General features: G+C 37.8%; 1 long non-coding RNA gene across 1 annotated transcript in view; it reads right to left on the reverse strand.

Annotated features, from left to right (window-relative positions):
• Positions 1–455: 455 nt before the first annotated feature.
• Positions 456–24106, reverse strand: part of LOC118239077 — a 51707-nt gene continuing 28056 nt past the window's right edge. The window contains exons 4-5 of the long non-coding RNA XR_004770549.1: positions 10891–11008; positions 456–1523 (exon numbers count right to left, since the gene is read on the reverse strand). This is a non-coding gene — a long non-coding RNA (uncharacterized LOC118239077). The remainder of the gene's footprint in view (positions 1524–10890; positions 11009–24106) is intronic.

Raw genomic sequence — 24106 nt, forward strand, 5'->3', positions numbered from 1 at the left:
TGATTAGAATAATTATTGACATATAAAAGAATCAATAAACAATAGTTATCTCCACAGCCCTATAAACGCTATTTGGTTTTGAGTTTCATTTTATGTCATCTATATATAACAAGAGAGGAAGGAAACAGCATTTGTGAATATAAACAGGGCTAAATTAAAAAGAAATCTGATACACTGTACCTACAGTTCTGGAAACTTGCTGAACTATAGCCTGATATTTAAAATGAATTCCAAGTAGCCCTTCATTTAGTTAATGAATGTCAGACCTTGAGTTTTCAGATAGTCAGTATATTGGCTGTAGGATACTACTTTCTGAAGACATTCTCTGCCAGCTAGAAACCAAGCTGAGAGCCCAAACTTGTTTTTCATTATTTTCATGTGACATTACTTGTCAGGGGCCTAGGCTGAATCTGAACTGGCATTCTTGAAAAGAAAGACTCTCTTTACAAATCCCGTAAGCTCCAATGCAGTCACTTTAATTCACAACAGGCTTAAACCTTATATAATTGTTCTCAGCTCAATACAATCTTTAACAGCTTTTGATTTACATATTGGGCAGCTGTTTTGAATAGAAAGTTGCCTATCATGGATCCTTTTGTCATCTGTCCAAGGAATGTGTTTATAAATGGTTCCAATTAGAGTAATGAAGGATTCATGTGAGAATGATGATCAATAGGCAACCTTAGGAACAATCTAAGTCAAAGACAGATGGGAAGTGTGTCCAGACTTAACAGTGTCAAGGCAGCTCTGGGGAAGGTGCACAGTTGCTCCTGGAAAACAAATGGAAAGTTTAAGTCTTTGACCATTGGATGGAGTTTAATTCCATGACACAAAAGCATTTAGATTTTGAATTAAATAAATCATCGATCCACATATATCTAGGGCCATTCAGATTAATATGAACTGCAGTGGTCAGGAAAAACAGGCTTCAAAGTAGCAACCAGATCAAGTCTGTGCCATAATCATGGATGCAAACATTTCCCCCACTGGCCTTAGGAACAGATGTCCCCTGATATAAGAGCAACCGTGCTGATAGTGAAGGTTTTGTGCAAACACATTTTAGACTATGTCAGACACATCTGGTCAAGGGCTTTGGAATAGCTTTCTTTATTCCTTCCCTGAACTGGAACGCCAGAAGCATGCACTGCACATTAGGCCAAGAGTTGCCTTTGTTCCACACAGCTTCCACAGCTGGAACCTTTTGTTGGTTGATTCAGCCAGATCTTCTGTAGAGACTATTATATTCTTTGGCGGATTTCTATGAGTTTGCATCTTTTTGTCCACCTCAGCAAGCAGTAGGGAGTTTGTAAAGGCTACGCACAGCACCTTCTTTTAAAATGACACAGAGACAACCAGCTGGAAATGCAAAATCAATAGCGTCGAGGTGGCCTGCTACCAAGTTGGCCCTGGTGAGACGTGCTCTTTGTCATATCCTTGTTTGCTTAGCTCATTTAGGGGAAAAGCATCAAAACAGAAGTAACTTCTCATTCTTTTGTGTTGACGTTGCTCATAGGTTATTATCTCTGGCCAAAAAGAATAAAAGCAAAAGACGTTTTGTTACAAACTATAAGACCTGTATATGATGCACATTTTCATGAGATTTATTAGACAAACATCTGGCTTACAAAAGCTGGAGAAGGGACTAGTTAAAACAAAGTTCTGCCTAGATTTTAATATAATTAAGGCTGGGGTTTTCTTTCTCTTTAACCACATCAATTGAAAGCCCAATTTCAATGTTCTATAGCCTTGAGGAGTCATAAGTTAAAGGGAGGTGGGGGCCCACAGACATAAGTAGATATTCACAAATGTGCACCTAGTATAGTTTTAAACACATGCTGAACTGATTGTGTCTGTTCTGTTTCAGAGAAATTCAATGTCTGCTTCTAGTTTTCAGGAACAAACTGTCTCAAACATGAGAATAGCCTGACTCTAGCCCTGAAGCAGCCACCTAACATTGCCTTTGCTATGTCCTCCCTATGACTGACCCCATTCAGAAGGGAAGTCACCACAGTCTTTGAAACTAGCAAGCGAGTGCACTGCCTTGGTTTCTCTCGCTGTTGACCCAAAAGAACAGGACTCCAGTTTCCTGACAGAGTCTTTGGAGTGTTTTAATTAACGTTGAGCTGCAGCATCCTCTCCTGTAAGCATCTCTACCCAGTGTGTGTTGGGAAGAAATTCTCCTCTACGTTCCATTCCATCCCTATGGGATTTCTTGGGTGATTAGAAAGCAGGCAAGACCATTCTCTATGGACACTGCTCAAGCCTCCTGCCTTGATGTATACATAGAAAGACTGCATGCAAGATGTCTATGGACACACGCTTACTGTTGTCGGTATAGGACTGTCATGAATCACACAGTTTACAATCAAGTTATACGGAACCTGTGTGAATACGAGTTTTATTTTAGTTGTATCTAACACTGCTTTCTGTTTCCTGCTAAGGAGGAAGAAGAATTCATGTCAGAATCAGTATGAGATGAAGCATCAATAATGCATCAAGTTACATTTTCCCTATTTTTGTGTGGATAATCTTTTTATATGACGTATGTTTCCTGATATCTGAGGTATATAAACATTTCATAAGTTTGAAAACACAGAAGAGCGTAAGTCAGGTGAATTTTAGCTGTAACACTTACATGGAGACAGACTATTAGCCATGGACTATATTTTCTTCTCAAGTTCTGCACGTACATGTAACTTAGGACAAAAAGATCACACTGCATATGCTATTTATAACACATTCTTACAATTAAAAATAAATCAGAAACTTAGAGAAATACAGACCGTTATAACATATATACAAATCACATGTGAAGGGAAGCATCACATAGTAATATGATATAATGTACAATGTGTGAACAGTTACAGCACATATATGTTTTATGTATATATCAGAACATCATTCTATAAAAAATACTTTTCTAGTACATTGTTAGCTACACAATGTACTGCAAATATTTACAAATATGTAAATATTTAATATGCATTTATCATGAATAATTCACCATTTCTCTTTTTGAAATTTCACTATTCATAAATGCATACAGTGAATTTCAGAGGTATTAGTGTTTTTTTTTTTCGAGACAGGGTTTCTCAGAGGTATTAGAGACTTAATACTTATAAGATACTACCTGCCTCTGCCTCCTGAGTGCTGGGATATTTATTCTTTCTTTAAAATACCAGTCCACTTTAAGGTTTAATAATGGGACTGGGTTTTTTAAAATAACAATAAATAGAACCAATTCTACAATTCTTTTTTAGAGAACAGAAAGGGAAACAACTAACATCAAAAAGATACAAAATACTCAACAAAACTGAGCATCAGTATCACTCATGAGTATAGACCTTTAAAAAAATTCTAAGAAGTCCAATATACAATATGTGAGCTATCTTTGCATCACTGTCACTTAGTACCCAAGATAAACAGATTATAAAGAAAAAAATTTGTTTTTGGTTCACAGTTTAGGAAATTTTTTTTTTTATGCTCATTTGTTCCTGCTGTCTTTAGGCCTGTAGTGAGGCAGTAAATCACAGTGGAACATAAGCACTTGATGGAAGAAGATACTAACTCATAGTGTCCAAGAAGCAAAGAGTGAAAAGATGCTGGGGCCCCATATTTGATTCTAGTGATCTAACTTAAGGCCCCTCCTCTTTAAGGTCCCATCAGCTTCCAATAATGCCATGAACTGGTTACCAATGCTTACACGGGCCTTTGGAAGATAGTTAAGATCTAAACTATAGCACACAACATAAAAGAGAGGAATGATTTAAAGAATAAGGTACAAAACCACAGCAAAAAACCAAATGGTTTTTATTTTAGAAATGCAGTGGGGTTCAGTGCTCAAAAAATCAGTCAATGCACCATGAAGCTAAATGTATAATTAAAATGAGACAACCCCCCCCAAGAGTGATCCCTTCCTTGCACTATGCTAACTAGGATCAAAATGCTACTTTACAATCACTGATAAAGGCCCAGATAATGAAATCTCCAACCTATTCCTTTTGGTTATTCTATTGTCTATGTCCTTTTCTACAAAATATTTCTTTTTCTTTTTGCAGTGCTGAGAACCAGAGGAATAGATAGATATTCACGGCATCAGTGTTTGCTAGACAGTTCCTTTGCCAATGAGCTACATATATGCCTCAACTAAAGATTGTTTTAAAAATATTCATTTCCAAATCAGGGTTGAGAAAATGAAGACAGTAAGAAGAAAGAAGCCCACCAAAGGTCATCTACAGGAAATGAGAATTTATACATTTGTAAAATAGACTAGATATCACCATTCCAGAGAAAGTGTTATCTATCTTCAGAAAAAAAAAATAACAGCTTCTTTATTTTCCTTAAAGACTTATTTATGAACCAAGCTAATGAGCACTGACCTGTGTATAACGATAACAAGAAAAATGCAAGAGTCAGAGTGGATCCCGTGCATTACAAGCTCCTGGTCATAAAACTTTGACCTGACCTCTGCTACATGAAGAGTATGTGGGTCAACCTGGAAATTGTCTTTTAGTTTTTTATCACAGCAAATCTTTTTGTTAATATACTGAGAATCATTTTTCTTCTTATGTCTAAAAGTACTTGGATGCAAAATATTGACAATATTGGATAAACCAGCATAGCAGTTTTTCAGGTAGGTACGTCTGGAAAAGAAATTGATTTTTAAAAAATAGTGTACTTAGTCGAGAAATATTTTTCAAATAAACAAACGATTTTCTCCAGTTTAGCCAAGAGGAAAAAAAAATGTGCGTAAGGGAAACAAATGGCTTCTTACAAGAAAAACTTGACAAGGGGAACTCTTTTTTTTCTTCCTTTGTCATATTTTATTTTTTAATTTATTTATTTAATTTAGAAACAATCTTATTTTATCCAAATTAACCAAAAGGCAGAGAGAGAACATGCAAATTAACAAAATCAGAAATGAAAAAGGGGACATAACAACGGAAATCCAGAGAATCTTCAGGCCATACTTTGAAAGCCTGTATTCCATAAAATTTGAAAATTTAAAGGAAATGGACAATTTTCTGGACAGATATCACTTCCCAAAATCGAATCAAGAACAGATAAGCAACTTAAACAGACCTATAACCACTAAAGAAATAGAAGCAGTCATCAAAAGTCTCCCAACCAAAAAAAAAAAAAAAAAAAAAGCCCAGGGCCGGATGGCTTCAGTGCAGAATTGTGCCAGAAATTCAAAGAAGAGCTAATACCAATACTCCTCAAATTGTTCCACACAATAGAAGCAGAAGGTTCATTGCCAAACTCTTTTTACGAGGCTACAATTACCTTAGTACCCAAGCCACACAAAGACACAACTAAGAAAGAGAACTACAGACCAATATCCCTCATGAACATTGATGCAGAAACAATCTTATTTTAGATATCAATCCCAGTTCCTTCTCCCTCCCACCCTCCCATGCTCACAACCAACCCCCCTACCCATTCCCCCTTTCACTCCCCATTGAGGGTGAGGCCTTCCATGGGGAATCATAAACATCTGTCACATCATTTGGGGGAGGGCCTAGGCCCTCCTCCATGTATCTGGGCTGAGAGGGTATCCCTCCATGGGGAATGGGCTCCCAAAGTCCATTTGTGCACTAGGAATAAATACTGGTTCCATTGTCAGAGGTCCCATAGACTGACCAGGCCTCCTAACTGGCACTCACATTCAGAGGGCTTGGTTCAGTCCAATGCTGGTTCCCCAGCTTTACCACCGGATTCTGTGTGCTCTCATTTGGCCAGGTCAGTTGTGGAGCACTCTCAACAGCATCCTAAGAGAGGCAGAGGATATGAATTTTCTCCTGACAGATGCTTAATTAGGAGTAAACTTAATGGTTTTGATGATTTCCATTATGTCTGGGTTTCTAATTGAAGGGGGAAATTAAAAATGTTTCCATTTCTGCATCTGAGAATGTTCACTGTTCTTCATTACTCTTTATTCTTTTAGTAAGTCAGTAACATGTTACAGCTTCTAGCAGGACTTCAGTCTTCCCCACATCTTATTCTTTTTCTCCCATTGAAGATTGATGCTTTAAGTGTTCCAATTTCCTTGGCATTTCCTATAAATTGCTAGTAAGTCATGTGACTTCTTAATTTCCTTATAGAGGTGGAGCCTATTTCTTACACTTTGATTCGATTCTTAGTCTAGCCGATGTAATGTTTTAGCCAATGAAATGTTAACAAACATTATGTTTGGCTATTATCAAAAAGAAATGTATATTTCTGTCTCCTCTGTGGATCTTAAATAAGTGTCAGGGGATTGTGCCTGAGCCAGCCTCTTGGAGAATAGGAAATATGCAGCAAATCACAAAGTCTGTATAAAGATGGGCACTTTCTAGCCAACAGCCAAACTAATATGCTGTTATTACTTGTATAAGAGTGTGCTTCTTGGACTCACCCTCCCTGTGGAGCAGAAAGGGGTTGGGAGAAGGGGAAGAGGGGTGGGAGAGGGAACTGAGATTGACCTGTAAAAGAAGCTTGTTTCTAATTTAAATAAATAGTGATTCTTTGAAATCAGGTCAGCCCCTGTCTCTCTCTATCCATAAAAAGGGAATTATTGGCAGCTTGTACTGTGTCAGGGTGAAAACTTGTCTCAGTGTTTTCTGTGATGTAGTTTGTCATACCCAGCCTACTGTTACCATCTTCTGTGCATGATGCATTTTGCCAAGATGTCTTCATTTCAAGAAATCATGTAGACCACAAATGGAACATCTATCCCTTTCTTTCCAAGATGTGGGGAAGATCAGAGAAGAAGAGGTAGGAATATTTCAATAGGCAGAGGTTGGGGAAGACTTGGGAAAATAGTGTCTTCTGGATATGACAGGATCTTTCTCTCATAAACCCAAAGTTGTCCATACAACCATGTATCAATGGTACATGCTTAAAATACCATATAATTCTTACAGTACAGTTGACCAATGATATATACAACCCAATAGCAAATTACAATCCTATTCCAATATTGTGGGTATGCTATCTAAAACCCACTGGGAGTATTTTGTGCTTGCTTCACAACACTAAATTGTAGTGAGAAATCCACCCAGCCTCACCTGCGGTGCTTACCACGCCCATGTGGGCATGGTCACAGGCGCATAAGTGAGTGTGTGGTATTAGGTCTGGGGTCTGGGACAGGCCTGCTCTCTCTCGGTTCCATTTGGGTCACAGAGAGAAACCTAGGTGTGGATCCTCAGAGCAGGAACTTGTGGGTCATCGGTTTCTTATGTAAGTGACTCCTCCCCAAATAAATTTAACCTATATGTAACCAAGTCCCATGTATATTAATCTGCTGTGCATCTACACTAAACAAAGTAGAAAAAGAGCCATGAGCCACATGGTTCCATGATGATAATAAATTTTCACAGTTTTCATTTCACTTACATGCATTTCAATTTAGTAACTGCATCTTTACTCAAGTTTTTAACTCCTAGTTGTAGACTACATGTTGCCTACATGTGTCCAAGGGGATCCAAGAGAGAAAATCCAATTTGGCCCAATTAAAAAAATTAGCAAGAAATACTGAAAGTAAATAAATACAAACCCTGTAGGCTGTGGGTGTGGCTCAGTAATAAAAGTATGTGCTAATCATGGCGGGAGAGAAATGTTTAATACACAGAACAAGTAGGAAAAGAAGGAAGGAAGAAAAAAAGCAAAGGAGGAAAAGAGACAGGGAGGAGGGAGAAGTTCCGTAAAGAAAACCTTCTATAGCAATCTTGACAAAGAGAGTAAAATATTTCATGTTCTGAAAACTTACCATATCTCCCCATTTCCTAGCTAATCTGAAAATAAGTTTGAATTCTAGGAAGACAGTACCTAAATCAACATTACAAACGTGATAAACCTCATAGCAAACCTACAGAGAACTCTTGAGCTAAGGGATAATATTCAACTGGAAAATGCCTGACCAGAAGCAACATACTAAATGAATTACAAAATACTTTAAATGAATTAGGCAAGCCGGGCATTGGTGGCGCGCGGCTTTAATCCAGGAGGCAGAGGCAGGTGGATCACTGTGAATTCAAGGCCAGCCTGGTCTCCAGAGTGAGTGCCAAGATAGGCTCCAAAGCAACACAAAGAAACCCTGCCTCAAAAAAGAAAACAAAAAATTGAAGTCAAAGCATTTTGGGGCTGGAGAGATGGCTCAGTGGTTAAGAGCACTGCCTGCACTTCCAAAGGTCCTGAGTTCAATTCCCAGCAACCACATGGTGGCTGGTACCCTCTCCTGGCCTGCAGTCATACATGCAGGCAGAACATTGTGTACATGATAAATAAATCTTAAAAAAAAAGAAAGAATTAGGATGTGAGTGTATTCAATTGTGTGTAGCTACTCATGACTCTGGCTATATAGTTCTCCACCGAGGGACAATTGGGAAGCTGGGGATTTCAACCATCATCACCCAGTCTTTAAAACCAGGACTCAGAGGACAATAGAATACCCAAGTAAAGTATGCAGATAGCAGAGATTCATGTATACTTCATTTGAGAAAAACCTAATAGAGATTCTATAATTAATTAGTCAGATCAGGCCAAAAAGAGACGACTCCAGCCTCCACCTCTTAACTGAGCAATTGTGAGACTTCAGTTGCTGATTCAAGTCATTTACTTGCCAGTCATTCTGTTCTGCTTATCCTGTGGCAGTACTTTGGCAGGATGGGTCATTTTATGAGTGTGGTGACTCTACCATTCACTCCTGTGGAATCAGAATTTCAAGATGGCTACAGTTTTCATTGCCTGGATCTGTTTGTTAAAGAAAGTGTTAGACAATGCTACTAGTAAATCCTCTTTATTCTAATCATAGTCCTGATTGTCCTCATTATACAATGCCAGACTTAATTAGCTCATGATAAAGTGCAGCCTCTCTTTCAAGAACAGTTGTTTCCCTTTATTCCTATTGGTTCAGTGACATAAGTCCAAAATGGTGGAGAAATGAAGATAGTACATGGAGCAAGCATTGTCATCGTAGACTCATGGATGTTTAAACTTTTCATGCTAAAGTTGATGGGGACAGAAAAAGTGACACTATTCGTGTGGGTTGTATATAGATTTGCCAAATAATTGATTTTTTGATCCCTATGTTATATCTATAAAAATAAGAAATTCTTATAATTCTTGTCATTACTTTTGAAGGCCAGGTCTGAATAGAGGTGAAAAAAGAGCTATTTACATCATTTTAATGGTGGCATGCCCTCCATAGCCATACAGGAGCCAAAAGTGAACTTTCCCCCCATCTGATTTGTCATTAGATACTTGCTTTGAGTTCACAGCTATGGAATGAAGGAGCAATATAGTAAAGCAAGAAGAAAAGTACAGAGGGTCATCTCCTGCATTGTATTTAGGTTTTCCAAATCTGTTTGTTAAAATTGGACAAATGTAATTCCTCTTTTATGATAAAATATAGCTGTTTGTGCCTAATTTTACAGTTCAGCGAATCAAATAATTCTCATTTCATCATAGGCAATTCAGACCGCATAATCACAATGTATTTCACAGTTAGTGATGCACTCTGTACAAGCCCACTGGGCAGCAATGAAGTGTATGTATTGTCTGAAAATAACACAGCCTTCCACTACAAGCAAATAATCTATAGTGTAATCCTGCTATTAGCTCTTTCCAGGAATTTCAAGTGATAACTCTTGTGTATACTACCTGAGCAGTATAGATTTTATAGCATACAATTGTCCATGTAGCAAGTCATCTTATATAGGCACCAGAACCTGGTGAGCAACAGGATTTTCCATTCCTCTCCAAGGAGTATTTTCCAGATAAAGTAGAGTTAGAGGACAGAAAATAGCATGATCAAAACTCCAAATTTCTCTGGAACTGTCCTGATGTTAACACTTCCAATAGATTATATGATAGATAGATAGATAGATAGATAGATAGATAGATAGATAGATGGGGGCAATGGAATAATCATTTTACCCTCTTATTACCAATTTCTGCAATGTTCTTCCTCATACAAACTCAACAGGACCCTAGAAACCTCACTGATGCCATCCACTTGCATCAGAGCTCCAAGTAATGAACTTGGTTGTAGGTTAGTAAGTAGTAACTCTGTACTAACAAAGAATGTAATTAGAGGAGATGAGTGATAGTTAGCAAAGTTCTACAGAGATAGTGTAATAAAATACATTCTAGGAAAAGAAGGAAGAAGAGGATGGACAGACCAAAGGAGGAGATTGGAAGGAAAAAAGGGAGGAGCAAGCACTCAACTCTGAATGGAACTCTGTCCTAAAGAACGAGTTAAAGTTATTCTAATGAATTTCTCCTTGAAAAGGAACAGGAATGAACAGGAGGTGTGTGGAACTGGAGAAAGTGGTGGAGAATGAGAAAGAGAGGAAGAGATGAGAGGAAACGAACGGTACAGAATTCAAAAGTAGAGATGTAACAATAAAGAAACCTGGTGTCTTGGGCTCTTGCGTCTTCCCTTATCTTTGATTTCTCAGTGTCCTCAGTGATTTTTGCCAGGTCTTCCTTTATATTTTCTTCATCCCATTTATCCCTAGTTCCTTCTGATTGTGTTGCTTTTTTTCCCCAATAGAACTTAATGGAAAAATCCAAGAGAGGAACAAAGACATATGAAGTATAGATTGCTATTGCACCAAAAAAAAAGGTATTATAATTTCAATTTAAAAGGCAGCAGAATACACTGTTTCAATGGGTAATCCCGAAGAGGAGTGATACATAATAGCTAATTCTGTGACATATTCAGGATTACTCTAAAATTAAGCCTACTGAAATAATTCTTGTCAGTTAAACACAAAACAAAGTGCTGTGCAAATGGGAGAAGTTGTGCTGGCTCCAGAATACCCTGAAGCACCAATATGGTTTGGAGACAGAAAAAACACTACTAGAGACCAGAGCCACATATGGATACCCTTTGAGGACTGATACCTCTCAAAGATGCTCAGAGTCATGGGAGAGCACAAGGATTGCATCTTCCCCATTCTCTCCTTTCTCTCTTCCTACTCATCATCTTCATCTTCATCTTCATCTTCTACTTCTGGAAGTTCTAGAAGAAATCCAGATAACTAAGATATGAGTGAATAGCAAAGTAGCAAAAGTAGGGTGCATGTAGCCAGTGGTGAGAAAAGATTCCATTAGACATGAACTTTCTGGGCCAAGGCTATGAGAATTTCCAGTGCAGAGAGGAATGCACATGTCATACTCTTAAAAAAAAAGATTTATAATGCACATGAGAATTACAAATCCAGGCAACAGATCAGTAGTCAATTTTAAACTGTTATTATCCATAAATACTATCTTATTTTTTACTTAATAAATCAAGAAATAATGTTTTTTACAGATTGTTACAGTTATAAAATGAAACACATGAAAAGTTTTCCGTGCCTGTATACATGTGGGAAGAGGGTGTGGGCTAGTGGAAAGAAGGCTGCCCACAAAGCAAAAGAGAAAACAGAAAAGGATATCATATAAAATCAAAGAAGTTGAACTAGAACTTTCTCATGGCAATATGTTGGCCACCAATACAAATGATTCAAAAACTTTAATCAAGTCAATAAATCTGTCATTGACACAAATGAATCCATTCAAAAATAGCACCTGATGGCTGACCATATGGCTTAATAAGCAGAGACACTTGCCCCAGCAAAGCTAATGACCTGAGTTCTGTACCTGGATTCTCATACATGCAGTAGAAGGAGAGAATTGACCCCTAAATGTTAATATTTGACCTCTGCATGCATGTTGTGGCAAGCACACAACACACACAAAAGATAGATAAATGTAATTATAAAAAAATTAAATACAACACCTGAACAAGCCACTAGTAAAAGCATGTATTAATGTGAAAATAAAAGGGAAATATATAAATAAATGTAAAAATGTATATTATAGAAAATAAAGCTACAGCAATATATCACAAAGATTCTAGTCATTCATTAGATGAGTAAAATTTAGACTAACACTTTTAAGTAAGTTCCCAATAGGCACACTGCAACATAAATGATGAAAACCATCAAAGAGGAGAAACAGCCTTCATGGTAGATTCTATGCTACAAGCCACAGTGCATTGATACTTAAGGCAAAGCCCAGAAATAAAGACAATCTGAACAAAAATTTCTGATATTTCTGCTAAAGGAAAACTAAGGAGATGAAATGAGCAAATTGCGAATTTTTATGTTCATATGAAGACTTCCAACTACTGCCTGCAATTGTTCTATGAGAACAAATTAGTCCTAATAGTGATAGGATTATCCAACTGGAAGCTCACTATTGCCATGTGAGAAATCAGTCTTGATCTTAGCAACTTCACACAGCAAGTTTATTGCCTCTCATGAACTTTCTTGTTAAGGAACCTGGAAAAGGACTTTGTGTTTGAACTGTGGCTATGGATAAGTGGCTGTCAGAGATTGACTATCCCAAAGTGAGTCTAAGGGAAGCTGTGAGGGACCTCTATATCAGTTCTCTCCAGAATTACCCTCCCTGTGCTTTTTTTCTGAGATAGTTTGGGATTCTTATAATATGGTGCCTTTAGGATATAGCATGGCTTGTATGGTATACCCTCTGACATATTATAGAATGAATATAAGGCAGAAACAGCTGCAGACTTTAGAATCCAAACCTAACTAAACAGCATCCTATTTATCGAATTTTATTGATTACTAGTGAGTCACAAAAACCACCCACTTTTACATGGAAAGAATAAAATTCTATTTCAGCTGAAGAAATGGAAAGGTTGTAGAAAAAGTTGTCTCAGATAATCTTCCAATTGTTTCTTGAAAATAAAATCTGACTTAGTTGAAAACCTTATTCACAAATTTCTTATTGTCTAGAAATCTCAATAATTGATAAATCCAATGCACCATTCAACACAGACTAATAAAAGTCTTTGGTCATCCATAAAAGAAATAGTCCGTGAAATCTGAAAGCTTGTTTGCAGTTAGTTGAGGCCATAACGGCATGACCTTCAGTTTCACCTTGGCTTGGGCATAATTGGTTTTAGGGTTTATGGTGAGTTAATTATTTGCTTCTGAGATGAGGTAAATTTGCCAAACCAGTTTCACTTTTGACTCATCATTAAGTATATTTTACCCCATTACTCTCTTGGCTTTGCTTAATACGAGTCCACAAGTTGAAACATAACTTCCAAGTCAATTGCTCAATTTAAAAGGTAGAAAATTATTTTAGCAAGACAGGAGGATGATGTTGAAATGTTTGTGTCTCATTCTGTTTTATAGACACGAAGGTTCTGACACGGTTCATTCCCACTTGGCACTGAAACACTGCCATCTTCATTAACCTTGTCAAGTCTATCTGCCCAAGAACAATTTGCTATATGTTTCCTGTCTACAAATTGCCTGTGGAGTCAGGCGTTTGTAACTGAGATGGAGATTCGATATGCAGGTTGAATCAGGCTTTAGATGATACAGCTACTACCATTTCTAGAAGGCTATCAAGCCTCTGAAAATGATGGTAGTTTTGTAAGCGTCTGTTCCTTAGGCTTTTGCTACCACATTCTGAAATGTGAAGGAACACTTTCAAAGGACACAAATGTGCATACATAGCACACTAAGCAAGAATACATTCAAACGCATTGAAAGACAAGAAATTAAACTTGAAAGCAATCTTGAACCCTGGCTCCATGTTTCCTCCTTTTTGGCACAGCTTCTCCTTAGTCCCTTCAATTATCTTCTATTGTTCTTATGAGAACCACTGTTATAAATGTACAACCAGGTTTTTAACCAGTATGATATGCAACTCTAGATGTATTGCTGGTTTTTTTGTTTTTGTTTTTTTGCCTTAGCTGGAAGACTGTTGTATGTTATACTTTACAGCTGGAGTTTTTCTTTCAGTCCTCATTGTGTTAAGACAGATACCCAGGTTATTTATTGGTTTTAATTTTAAAATAGTAGGTAGTACACAATTGGTATGTAATAGCTGCTACTTTTCTCATTTTCTTATTTTCAGGTTTTGTAGTCCTTAAGCAAAACATGACCTGTTTACGTTTGGACCCAAGGGGCCTCAATCTAGCATCATTTTAACGACCATAAATTTAAATTAGGATTAATTTGGTTTGTGTTATAAGCTTTATAAGCCAAGTCCACAGTCTTTCAACTTTACATTTCAAAAGTATGACCCTAAAACTATGTACACATGGAGATTGGGAGTGGAAAGTAGGAGGAGATAACCAAGATGCATCTACCCATGCGTGACATTTTCAAAGAATATGTAAACAGTGCTTCTTGTCCAACATTTGTGTTTATAGATCTATGATGCCAATGAGACACAGATCCTTAAACCTCAGATAGAAACACATCCACAGTGATGACCCCAACAATGAATCCAAGCAGTGGTGGAGAAAATGCTATTGATGCCCTTCCCCTAAAATGAGATTGGTGTGTCTACCTTGGTTACCATTCCTAGAGCCTTCGTCCAGTAGCTGTTCAAAGCAGAAACAGGCATCCACAGCTAAGCACTGAACCATACTACTGGAATTCAGTTGTGGAGAGGGAGGGGGCATGAGCAATGGAGCAAAGATGGGGCTGGAGAGACCTGCAGAAACAGTGGACCTGACCTAGTGAAAGCATGGAGACCCTAGTCATAAAGCTGTGGAAACAGCATTGGCCCGAACCAAGCTCTCTGAATGTGGGAGCCAGCTAGGAGGCCAGGGCAGTCTATGGGACCTCTAACAGTGGAGCCAGTCTTCAACCCTAGAGCACAAATGGACTTTGGGAGCCTATTCCCTATGGAGGGATACTATTGCAGCCCAGATACAGCAAGGAAGGCCTGGTCCCTCCCCCAAACGATATGACAGACTTTGAAGGTCCCTGGTGGAGGGCCTCACTGTCCCTGGGGAGGAGTTGTGGTTTGGGTTGGGGGGGGTTGGTGGGGAACATGGAAGGATGGGAGGGCAAAGGAATGAGGGGTTGGATATGTAAATATGAGTAGTAATTAAAGAATTTAAATAAACAAGAAACACATGCTTCATTCATGCATTCCTTCATTCTTCCTAATGACTTTCTGAATCCATGGTAAGACATATCTTGTAGGATCATGTAGGTAACACTTACTGGCCCTAGTATGGGTTTTGCATGGGTTGCCTCATGATTGTGCATCTCAGCCCTCTTATTACTTGTTCCCATTCTGTATACCAGTTTTTAAAATGAAGAATCTTGTTTGCTTTCTATTGCTGTGGTAAGCTCCATGGACAAAAAGCAACTTGGAAAGGAGAGGGTTAATTTCACCTTATGGCATCATCAAGGAGAAAGGCCTCAGTACATTTAGCTGGATAGGCAGCTGGTTGTGGTGTTTCAGTATTAGTAATTACTAAGTAAACACTGACACCCTAATAACAATCCAATTGGTTTCTAAACATGAATTGAGAGATTTTTTTGGTCAGTATTTTGTGTGTGTGGGGGGGTTACTATTGAAAATTTGTAGCTTTGCTGTTGTAAATTTGTTCCTATGTGAAAGACGTCTATCTAAAGCATTAGAGATTATGTTTTCTGGAAGGAAAAGTATGAGTTACTAAATGCTGGCCCTCAGCTGTGAGCTAGCTTACTTTGAGGCCACCAGTGGCTCACTCGGTTGAGGATTAGGGTTAGGGTTAGGGTTAACAAGACATGTTAATGGAGTATAAAATATGAGTAAAGCTTTACCTTCTGGATGAAAGGACAGCTAAGGAATAATATAGACACACTGGACATTTTATAAGAGAGAACAATGAAAATGCAAAACAAGTGGATGTGTTTAATAAACATGATGTAGACTCTGAGCAAGAGAATTAAGATTCCCCAGCCCCAAGTCCTTAAATCTTATAACTACTACATTTCTGTGGTACAATGTTTCAAAACTACCCTGAAATGCTAGTTTATATGAAAGAATATTTTTCCTTTGCCCTGACTGCCATAGACATTAATCACAAGTTGGCAATTGTTGCCTCAAATGTACATTTAGTCCCTCAATTTCCGGTTTCCTCTTAAGTCCAGAAGCCCAGGGTGGGGCCAGATGCTTTCTTCAGCTCCATCTGCCTCCAAGGTCTCTAATAGATGTGGCTATTTTACAAGTTAAAAGACATTTTTGCTCCCTATTATTTGATGCAAAAATGTAAGAGGATCAATTAAAAGATTCTGTTTTGAGAACTCAGGGATCAGGCAAACAGGGCATCCTTTCCATGCACTGCTAAGGGTAGACAGGCTTTTAGGAAGAGCAATTTAAAATTAATGGGAACAAGTCTTTGATGCAGTTAAGACTTCAAAGACATGCCAGGTTTTTATTTGTAATGAAAAAAATGTTACAGTAAATAGACAGCACACATTAAAGCTTACAAAATCTCCCTAAAGGGTAGGGTTTGACACACTAGTGTGGTCAGGATTCCCTGCTCCTCTTTTTCTATTCCTTCCCTTCTTCTCTTTTCCCTCCTCTCTCTCTCCTCCCTCCCTCCCTCTCTGCCTCCCTCCCTCCCTCTCTCCCTCCCTCTCTCCCTCCCTCCCTCCCCCCTGATCCCTCCCCATCTCTCCCTTCCTCCCCCTCCCTCCCTCCCTTCCTTCCTTCCTTCCTTCCTTCCATCCTTCCTTCCTTTTCTCTGGTTCTGAGTTAATCCTGCATGACAAATCAGTAACCTGGTAAGTTTAAAAACTGAAAATGGAAACTAGTACTGTAGTTTAGTTTCTAGAGTATGTTGCTAACATGCAAGAATAGGGTTCACTACATATAACTGAGTGAACCAGGTCTGTGGCTCAGACTTGCCATCTCAACACCAGGTGGATACAGAAAGATCAGAAGTTCAAGGTCACCTTTGGCTACGTAGTGAGTTGTCATGAGATATTGTCTCAAAAACCAATCTTAATATTTTAATATTCTCTCTCTGTCTCTCTCTCTGTGTCTCTGACTCTGTCTCTGACTCTGTCTCTCTGTCTCTGTCTCTGTCTCTGTCTCTCTCTCACACACACACAAACACACACACACACACACACACACACACACACACACACACACACACACAAACACACACACACACACACACACACACAAACTAAAAATGATCCCTAATGGGGAAGGATGAAAAAGAGTAAAGACAAAAACTATTTTGAAATTATTTTTAAATTTTTCACAAAGAGAAAAATCATTCATGAATTCCTTTTTTTTTTTGCTATCAAGACAGGTACACCATCTATTATATTTGAAATAATTAAGGACAAGAATCAATTCCAAACAGAAGAAAGGAAGAGACCAAACTCCAGGACCTTCAGCCAATGCTCATTCATTTAAGGAAAGCATGTCCTTTGATTACAAACTTTGCCAACAAATCAAAGACTTATTCCTATTAATTTAATTATTCTCCTAAAAACCTACTGGCCTTTAATTTCACTTTGCCAAAAACTATTATTAATAACATTTTTGTTAATATGAACAATATTGTATATTCTTTATTTTAAATGTGCATTTGTTTTTCAAGAAGACCCATTGTTAGTGCTTTGTGGAAAGATCAAATGTTCTTACTTCTATGTTTTAGAGTAAATTTTGTATTAAGACATTTCAAATTGAAGTACTTGCTTTCTTTGATACCATCCTCCATGGTGACTAATACCCTTTCTAACTTATTTTAGTTGTCACTATAGTTGTTAAATTTCTGCCATAGAAGTTATAGATGTTCCTTTCCCATAGCTTTACTGCAGGCCTTTGATAGAATCTAAAGACAGCTCTATATGCTCAGTGGATATTTAGTCAGCTCTGTTTACTGTTTCTTCATCAGGAACAAAATAATGCCTTGTACATAGGGTAAAGTCACTACCAATCTGTCATCTGGAAATTATCTGAAACTCTGTGATTTTTTTTATATGAGCACAGATTAACTAGTTATCACAAAGTGTTGATAACTTGGATTTTGTGATGCATTTGTCATCCATGTGTATTTGTCAAGTGTACTGGATGAAATTATATTCATCAAGTTCATTCACAGACCACATACAGTTTAGTCTTCCAAAAGGAAGATCTGAATCCAAGTGTTACATCTATAAAAGTATGATTGCCAGCTGAAGGTACATTCTGCAGGATGAGGAATGAAGGAAGGGATGGGTGGAGACTTCAGTGGAAGCCATATAGAGTTTATTAGTGGGGGTCCAAAATCTCTTTTCAGATGTTGGAACTTTGGTTATATGGTTAGAATATGACAGGAAAGTTTTGTTTGATCTTTCCTGTGCTGACATGGATCTTTGTGCATATGAAGAAAGGGAGGAAGTTAAGGAAGGAAAGAAGGGAGGGATGAGGAGGGAAAATGGGCCTCATTTCAATTATTACTTACACTCAGAAAACTAAGCTTAAGATGAGATCTAAAACAAAGGTAAAAAGAAACACTGTGAAAAGAAATGGAGAAAGATATTCAAAGAAGAAGGAACTGTAAGCAATGTCCAGGCACAGAACTACCAAGGAACTTCCAAGAAGGGGAAGAAAGCTCATGTGTCTGAAGTGGAGGTCCCCAAATCTTGGACAACAATGGATGATGCTATTAGAGCTGTGAGGAAAATCAAAGATATACTCCATGTGGGGTTCTGGCACGTTATATATGTTCATTGTTTACAAATAGCACAAGGCTATTACCATAATCACCAGTTGGTATTTGATTCATGGGAATAGTCTATCAAGGACCTAGAAGATAACAATCCCTACCAATGGAGCTCTGCCCGGTGAAAGATGTGAGAACTGTTGAGAACTCTGGTTCTTAGCCTGCAGAGCTCATCATAATCACCTAAATAGTTTACTAAAGAATACTTTGAGGCCTCACCTGTGGAAGTTCCCACTTTTGTATCTCTTAGATGGAGCAGACATGGCTAGTTTACAGACAACTCTGGGAACTAACAGTATAGGAAAAGTAAACTAGACCTAGAGTGTTCTGGCCAAACGAACACAAGTCATCAGGAACACAAGTCATGAGGAAAAGTACCTATTGATATGGGGAATTTCCCTTCTCCCCTTGCAATGTGCATTATTACATAGGATTCCATATTCCCTTTATCCTCATCCTTCATGGATGGAACGCCAGCTTTAATCATCAGCATCAGTTCCTGACTTAAAGTGTCTGAGTCATTTTTAACGGCACATTTTTTTCTTTAGATTTTGAGTCCTGGTTTTTGTTGTTATTTGTTTGTGTTTTTTTGTTGTTGTTGTTGTGGTTTGGTTTGCCAGTTTCCCTTAGTTATAGTACCTATGTGTTCAAGAAAAGTAAGCAAAGTTATATTTTCTCAAAATGTGATTATGATGGGTGACACGATGAAGATCTTTCAACTGTCTGATGAACATTATGTAGATGAGATGGGCTATATAAGCCTATAGAAAACATACTAAAGGTAATATTAGCAAATCAAAATTATTCAAGAATATCTACTAAAACTTGGTAAGTGAACAAGAGGCTGTTGTACCTGAATTCAATCCTCCAACACAGAACAATGGAAACAGTATTTCAGCTTGATGCAGTCTAGAAAAGAGATGCCCACCTTCTCTACCGAAGCTTCCTTGTGAGAGGATGATATTCTTGAAGAGGGCAGAGTCTTAGATTTTCTCATCCTGACATCTACTATTGATTATCGATGTTACATTCAGAAAAAGAGCAACTGAGATGTAGTCCTACCTCCTCCCCTACTATTCCTGGGAGGAAGTCTCTAATTTCCATAAATTCTACCAAAAACAATTGGACCTCTATTATTCTTACAGGGATTGTAAGGCAGATTCTTGTTGGAAATGCAAAAGCATTATGAGCCTGCTGTTCCACCTTCATCAATGGCTTAGCTCATAAAGTTGGTATGTCATGGAAGAGAGGTTAGATCACTCACTCCTTCTAATGGCCCACAGATTTGGCCAGTAGGTGATCAGACAGGCCAGGAAACAGAACTATGACTATCTTCCAGAAGAAACTGACTTCAATTTCTATAGAATTTGGAAACATTCATTTCAAGGAAGCTACCAAACACAGCAAGGTTGTAAGGAACAGCAGCCAGCTGGGAGTTGGTGTATTTAAAGGGGATTCAGGGCAGTGTGTGGTCAGTGAAAAAAGGGAAAGAGACAGATGGAAAGGGCCCTCCTGGCATCCAAACAAGATGATGTTGTGAAGGAGGATGCAGAAGAGTGGGATAGATGGACTGTATGAAACAAATAGTCTCGTCTGTCCCTAATCAAATAAACAAGCAGACACTAGCAAAAGCTCAACAGTATTAAGGGCTACTAGGAATTTCAGCTGTATATTATTTGAGATTTTCATTGTCTGTTCAGAAATCATGAAAGTCATGAAGAAATGATGATGAATCACATATGGGGTTTATTATAAAAGGTCACAGAGACTGCTATTTCCAGTACATAGATGTCATATTTAAGAAAAATTCAAGGAATCACTATGAATATGTTCAATTAATAAAAAACAAAATTATAGTAGTATGGAAAGGTATGATTGCCACTTTGTACTAAATAGAGAATAATAAAGAGGTTAGAAATTAAGAGAAACTTGAAATTCTGGAGTTAGGGAATAAAATACCTAATTTTTGAAAATCTCTAAAGAATATAATAAATGTATTTAAAGAGGCGGAATACCAAATAAGAAAAGCTGATCTCCTGATATGTAAATTTCAGAGAAAACAAGAAAAATGAACATATCCTGTAGGAAATATGCACCACATTTAGGTATATCAGCATCCACACTGAGAGAAGAAAAGCAGAAGTAGGAAAGAAATTCCAAGAAGCAATAGCTGAAAGTTCAAAACTGTGGTGAAAACATTACACATCCAGGGAACTCAATAAAATTGACGTAGTTGAGCATCCAAAATATTCCTTGAAAAGACACATCAAGAGGAAGTGCTGAAAACTAAGACACAAAAAATGTTTGAAAGTGACAAGAGAGAAAGGGCTTGTCTCTTCCAAGGGAAACCAAATAAATAAACAAAAGAAAAGAAAAAAGTGAACAGAAGTAAGGAGATGAGAATGCAGTGAAGAGTGCAACATAAAAAATGCTCAGAGGAAACAAGATAGTTGGTGAAGAATCGCATTCTCGGGGAAGCTGTTTTACCAGTTGGTAGTGACATCTATATAGTTGCAGATTTAAAACAAAAGAAAAACTGAACAAGTTTATTATTAGCACCCTCAACCTAGAAGTGTACTAAAGGGGGCTAGAGAGATGGATTAGGGGTTAAGAAAACATAATAGAGTTCTAGAGGACCTGGGTTCAATTCCCAGCATGTGAGACATGATGTGTCTCACAGTTACCTGTAACTCCAAGGTATCCAATGCTCTCTTACAGCCCTAGCTGGTACTCACACTCACATGTGGACACACACACACACACACACACACACACACACACACACACACACACACACGCACGCACATGCATGCGCATGCACACACACACACACACACACACACACACAACTTAAAATGAAATAAATATTTTAAAACAAACAAAAAATAAATGTACTAGAGAGTTATGATATTGAGTCTTTCCAACACCAATAAATCAAGATGATATTCATGAAGTCATTTTGAAAGCTATATAATCCATCATATTAAAATAAACTACAGCTTGTTTCACAGTTTGTAATGAATGCTAAATCATGCTGTTATCATACCATGTTATTGAATGTTTTGACAAGAAGATATTTTCCTGAAGTCCAAACCCCTTCTTAAAAGCAGTAATTAGTGAATTACTAGGGTTTGTTTGAAAACAAATCCTCACTCTGAGCATCATACTCATTCTGTCCTATGAAACCACATCATTGCTGTCTGGGATTTGTGATTACATAGGAAAGAAGAGATAGGAAACATGGGTTGGCTTTTTTTTCCTTTTTTTGTTGTTATTTTTATTTTTCCATACAGAGTTTCTCTGTGTAACAGTCCTGGCTGTTCTGGAACTCAATCTGTAGACTAGACTGGCCTGGAACTCACAGAGTTCCACTCCCCTCTACCTTCTAAGTGTTGGGATTAAAGGCATGGACCATCACCAGACATGATTTATTTGTTCTTTAATGGCTTTTTCTAAGTTGTGCAAGCAAAAAGTAAAGATTGGATTTAAAGAGAAAATTTCAGCTTCTCATATCAGGAACTAAAGAATTATCTTTCTGAAGTGCAGGTGGGTCTTGAAGAGCAGGATTGTAAGATTAAAGAGCAAGTGGAAAGCTCTTCCCAATACAGTGGGAAACACCCACCAACACCTGAGTGCAGTAAGTGGCTGGATTCATTCAGTCATTTGTGTGTTTCTGTTGTTTGTGTTGAGTGAGTATGTTGTTCTGATGAACTGGAGTTCTGCAAGCAAACAACACTGGAAATATTTGCTCCTGTGGCCCTAGTATTTTAGACAGTCACAAGAAGAATGTATTGAAATATCTACCAGCTCAAAATGTGAGAATTATGTAGGGAACAAAGTCAAGGACAATAGAAAGGAAGAGATCCAGGGTAATTTGTTGAGAAAGTGCATTTGAGAAAACATTTGAAAAAAGTGAGGAAGTTGGGCCTAGAGAGTTTTCCAGCAACAGGAAAAACCAAGGCAAGTCTGCGAAACTGAAAGGGGGTGACATGTTTCTACACAGCAAGGTTGTGAGTGCAGGAAATCACTGGGCCAGATATCAAAAGATCTTACACATTTTGGAGGATGAGGCCTTAATTCTAAGACATGAGAAATGGCTGAAGGGTTTTGAGCAACTTACATGCACACAAAATCATTTTGATTGGTGTGCTCAAAACAGAGGTCTGGGTCCAAAGGCAAATGTTTGGAGGATGAGTTTGAAGTAATGACTAAGCATCAGATGTTAAGTTATTGCCTAGGGACTGGGCATAAAATATGAAGGAAAATGAGTTTCTAAAAGATGGAACAATCATGGCTCAAGGACTGAGACCAGGAATTGCTTGCTTCTAAGAGCAGTTGCAAGACCTCACTGGAAATCTGTGATGTATTTCCAGCCTGTAAATTAGCAGCCCAGCAGTGAAGAGTGAATGAAATTCATGCAATAGCTGATTATTAACTTCTAAAAAATGAGAGAGCTATTTTACCAAGTAAGGGAAATGAATGAAAATACGGTTTTAATTAGCTGACAGAAATCATCACCCAGAGTTAAGCCGCTCAATTTTGCCCTATTTCCTTTTATATTTCCCAGGCTGGCCATATTGCACAATTGTAATGTCATCTTATCTTCAATCACTTACAAAAAAAAAAAAAAAAAAAAAAAAAAAAAAAAAAAAAAAAAACTTCTTGACAAAACTACTTTTAGTAATGAATTGGTATTTGAGCCCAGATGTGTACCACAAATCATTCTGATGAAGGAGAACTATAGTCTAAATACCAGCTTGATTGGCTGAAAAGGGACAGAGAGGAAATAAAATGTAAAACCAAATAGATACTTTTCCCTACATTACAAGTTCCTCTTACCCCAAAGCCAAAAAAAAAATATATTTTTTTGGATAGAAGATGATAAGTAGGTAGATAGATAGATAGATAGATAGATAGATAGATAGATAGATAGATAATGTAAAAGGTATTTCCAGGAAATTCAGAGCTCTGGCTAATTCATAGAAAGAAAAAAAAAAACCAAGAAAGCAGAAGGAAAATCAGAAAACTTTTGTTGTGGTGAATTATAAAGAAAAATATAAGTTAGAAAAGTGTAGCAGAAAGAATGGACAGCAATAATGTAGGCATGTGGAAGAATTGGTAATGATGCATATTCTAGCAACCAGATGTGTCTATTGAGGCTGTGGAAGTATTCTGTGCTCAGCTTTGAGTAGAAAACATCAGGACTTAGAATTATAGAGGAATTAACCAAGGGGGGTAAGTAAACCTGAGCAAAGTAGAATGACAAAGAAACAGTCACTTAAGAGGCATATGGTGAAGAACTGATTAAGAGGGTACATAGATGAGTTGAGCTGTAACTACACACTGAATCGTTCTACCTTTAGGCCTAGTACTGGCTCCTTCCACTTACTCTCTTACCCTGCATTTCCCTATCAGTGTTATATATGAAGATAAGAATCAGTCATCCATAGTGGCATGGCTGTACTGAGGGGGATAATTCTTCTCGTTCTCAAGAACCTATAAATGTCAGGTATGCTGAGACATTTTCTGGGTGGTATACATCTAGTCACTGTGGATGGACAAAAAACGACAGATCAAAGAAAA

This window comes from Cricetulus griseus, chromosome 6, assembly GCF_003668045.3.
Source record: "Cricetulus griseus strain 17A/GY chromosome 6, alternate assembly CriGri-PICRH-1.0, whole genome shotgun sequence".
NCBI classification, from domain to species: Eukaryota; Metazoa; Chordata; class Mammalia; order Rodentia; family Cricetidae; genus Cricetulus; species Cricetulus griseus.